This window comes from Glandiceps talaboti, chromosome 15 (genome assembly GCF_964340395.1).
Source record: "Glandiceps talaboti chromosome 15, keGlaTala1.1, whole genome shotgun sequence".
In the NCBI taxonomy this organism is placed as follows: Eukaryota; Metazoa; Hemichordata; class Enteropneusta; family Spengelidae; genus Glandiceps; species Glandiceps talaboti.
Genome location: NC_135563.1, coordinates 18,370,520 through 18,375,166, shown reverse-complemented (window position 1 = coordinate 18,375,166; position 4,647 = coordinate 18,370,520).

The following is a 4,647-nucleotide window of genomic DNA, read 5'->3' as shown; positions in this document are numbered from 1 at the left end:
ATCACACACAGACAAGTATGTAACTTACTTGTCTGTGGTATAATTGAGCCTATCACAGATTTGTTCAATGTAATTTCTCTTTTGTCCAAACCAATTATAATTTGTCAAGCAGTTAACACCTTATTTACATAACAAACCATCTTGTAAATTTTAAGGACTGAACTTGTAAATGTTCATACTTTTTGTTTGACTTAAAATTTGTGAAGGGTTTATACAGTGCATTGGTGTATCTATCTTAATAATTTACGAATACCCATGTTATTGGCGTCAGTTTGCTCCACTTCATCATTCAACTATGTTTACCAAGTAGTTGGTTTACTTCCTATTCCACTCATCGTCGTCATGATAAGGGAAGGGGTCACCATATATCAATGCTTATATCAAAAGATGTCACTGAAAAGCATACTCAAGGTGTGTTCAACTCGGAATCTGACCTCTTGCTCGACTTTGCATTTGACAGGTCTGTGATCGTTCTAGCTTTGCTACTCTTAAAGGATTTTAACCTCAAAATCTGTTCATTATACTTATTTACAAGTTGCAGGACTGAGATTTATTGTTCATTTGTGAAAGTTTGAGTAGTTTAATCTTTCTTTGAAGTCTCTCTATAAAAGAATGTGATAAGTAATTGGGGAAATCAGCTATGAATAGGAGACAGAGGTGTTTTGGAATTTTAATATAACCTTTCTCTTTTCAAACTTGATTATAGCCTCTCCAAGTTGAGGTGTTATTCATATGCAAATAGTTCCATGCATGAGAATTTGTCACTCCAGCAGTAGTGTCTTGTATTTTAACAGTCAGTCCAAACTAAAATAAAGTTAGCACATAGTACCAGAGCGGATGTTTTCTGACCGTTACCATGTCCACAATGCTATAGAAATATTGCCATAGGGATCAGTATTGAATAGTGTTAGAATTGTGTGTGGGAGTGGTCCTGCCTAAGTAAATTAGTTTATTCAAAAATCTACTATGGACTCATTCATTTTGTTACTAAGGAAAGGAAAGAGAAGCCATAAAGGAAATGTAAAATGTCATGCATTTGTGAAAATCTGCAAAATGATAGCTTTCATAGCGATACAGAAAGTATGAAATGACAAAAACTAAAGTGTTACTGAAACAAAATCTTTTGAAATTCAAAAACAGTGAAACTTTACCCAGTGGGATAGGTGACTGTAATTGTATGCAGGTAGTCACTTGATGCGTGTGTGTATGTGTGTGTATATTAGAACATACTGACTCCAGACAGGGTGATGTGCATCTTTCATTATCAGTTTTCAGGGGGGAGACGGGCGATAAGGGAGTTGTATGATCTTTGCATTACTAATCTCACATGCATAAGTATACCGTTGCATTGGGCATTCAAGAGCTATACTTCCGCTACAGGTTAATATTTACAAAAGGCTTGGTGCAAAGGCCATGGACTCTACATTGTGGAGTGTGCTGTAAGCCTTCGTTACCTTAGTGAGCCAGATAAGTAGCCGCCTTCATAAATCACTAGTTTCCCTGCTATCGGTGAAATCACTGTGCATTGAAGTACGTTTCATTCATGTGGTGTGTATTCTGACCATTCATTCATTGGCCGTTGACTGCTTTTATCAGTCGTTTCATTCATGACAGTTCAGTGATTGACTAGAGAGCAGTGTGCTGGGCTATTATCAGGTACATTCAGGTATCCAGTCATAGTTGTCTGTGTAGGTGGACCTACCTAGTTTCATTCATAGGTAGACGTGGTCATTTGACTACTATTTCTGTCCACACTTAGCGGCAATTTTTTATGAATGAGACTTGAGTGTCTCTAGAGTCCCGTTGCTTAGAGGCTACAGGTGTGATCATCAATTTATCAATGGACACGTCCTTCGTGGCTGATGGGTCCAATTCAAAAGGATTGGCGGGCTTAGTTTTTTTGTGACAAACAACATTTACGGTACCAGTAGTCTGGCCAATTTTCTATTTTCTAGTTTTAAGAGTGTCCTCGTAGTGGGAAACCCAGCACCTGCTCGGTATTAAAAGTTAGACATAGTTATAAATGTGGTGGTATTAGTAGGTTGTTTCTGGTCAAGGTTTCCTGTGTGTACACAGCTTACTGCAAGGTGAAGTCTCTGCATCCAGACTTAATTAAGGTCCATCTATATGTGGTTCCGTTAATAGGATATCCTTTTCCTTAATTATTATTTTCACCACCTCTGAGTTCACCAGGAATAGCTTATTTGTGGTTACTTGGGGTCACACTGCCTGCTGTACAGTAAATTTGAACCGTTATCATTTCTAAAAAAGTATGGCTTATGACGTCATAAACGTTTGATGTCACTCACAGCTAAATAGTTATCGTCTGACGTAATGGGGTTCTAAGTAAGATAACAAAAGTAAAAGTATCATGATGAAAGGGGAGATCTAAACTTGTTTTTTTCCAGTTGGTCATTCAAGGTGAGGTAACCATGGAGACAACATCCCACGTATGATGTCATAGGTTGTTATTCACTTTGAGTTGTTTCAAGACAGTTTTGTTTTCATGTAACATGTTTACTAGCACCGTAACTGAGCATCAATAGCCTGTTTATGGAAGACATGAACACGACAGAGTTGTCATGATTCAGTTTCGTTAGGATGATGTGTAACCATATCCAGAGTGCTAAGCAGACAAGGTATTCACCAATCAGTCTACTATGATAAGCGGTCAACAGCCTAGCTTTCATATTGTTTGATGAGACAACTAATGTATAACAGGGCAAATTCCTAGTAATAATCTTTTTCTTGTTAGTCCAGATTGGAATCTTTCCTCGTATATTGATCATCCACACTAAAGTGTATTCCATTGGGAATGGATCAATATGACAAGTTTCTCTTCAAGCAAATGGTGTGATTTGGAAAGTTTTGAGTATTGTATGCAAATTTTCAACTGTCCCATTAATTCCTAGACTATTCCCAGCCAGGGATTTTCAGTCTCAGGACATTCTTTCCCATACAACTTCATTACTGAAAAGAGTTGTTGATGACTTGCTTGTTACACGTACTGTTGTTAGTGTCCAGCTTTTAATTAACATACAGTTGAAATTTGAAATCACAAATGCAAATGTAAATAGAAACCCTATAGAAATACAAACCCCATACAACATTAGGAAATGAACTAAGCTGTCTAAATAAAGTACTAATCATGATTTATGTGTGGGACTTAGGAGTGAAAAAGTTACAACAGATCTTATGTTAATGAAGGGATTACTTAGAATGTGATTATCTAGTGATAGGCATTACCATACAGAGTCTTTTGATGGTGTAAGTAAGCAAACCTGTTCTCATTAGCATCCTAGTGTTGACATGCACAACACCACAACAGGAAGACTTCCAGTAGCAAGGGATTATATTTGTAAACATCTTTACAGTCAGTTATACACAACAAACCTCTTGGGGGTCTGTTTTCAAAGATTAGGAAATTGTATACAAATACATAGCATGTACAAAGTGTTGTATCTGTATTTATAAACATTTAGTATATATCTACCTACTATGAAAACCATTTGCTTGAAATGAAAACGCTGAGTTTTGAAGAGATACCACTCCTTGAAAAAAACTTAGAGGAAATAAAGTGAAATAAATGGGGGTGGGGGTGGCGGATGAGTGTTGGTGTTTAAAATCTAGAATTGAAGTTTTGAAACAATACCATCCCAAGAAATTGGCATAGACAAGATTGAGAACTTTAAATTCTTAATTCATAAGGACAATTTTCCAATTCAACAATACAGTATCGTGGGGAGTAATGAAAACTAAGTTTTACCTTGTTAGGTTATGAATTGTTTTACCATTTTTTGCATAAAATCAATAAAAAGGAAAATCTTCCCTGCTATCATCATCATTAGAGAGAATTGTCGTCACTAGAGAGTGGTAATTCTATCTGCAGAGAACGTGTGTCACTCTGAAGGGTAGCATGCTAGAAGTGTTGACAAGGTGACCCACTAAGAACAGCTGGTAAAGTCTGTGAACTAAAATGCTACATTACAAATTCTGCAACCACAAAAATTTTGGATGTGGCACACGGCTGTGGCACACGCTTTACTAGAGTTCATTTGTTGGGGTCAGGGCCCCTCTTACAGCTGGTTTTGTGTTATGATTTATTTGTAGGTTTTCATACCATCATTCCTCACACTTTGTACTCATTATATAAATTGTAAAGTGTCATCTCTTTTCATGATTATCAATAGCGGATGGTGAATGGATGAAACATCGGTGATTTAAAAGGCCTTCGATGCTTTAAAGAATTTGAGAGTATAAAACAGGTCATAAAGTTACAATTAACATAGAGTTTGATGTAGAAGAGAGATGATATTTTGACCACCAAGCTAAGTTTAGTACAAGTAGATTTGCAGGAGTTGCCAGGTGAAGAATTTTCTATCTTTTCCATTTAGCCACGTCATCACAGAGGTTGACAAAAGAGTAAGAGCAGAAAGAAAACTAATGTTTTGTCACTTACATACAATAACAAGCTGTATTTTACTACCACTGGATATATACATGGAACTTCAAAACCACAATAATAACTCATCCACGATTTGTAAATTGTATAAACAAAGAAAACAGGTGATGGTTATTCTGTTTGATTTTAATATCATGTCAGCTGTGTTTGTGTTCTCCAGAAGGAGAGATGAGTCCCATCTGGAA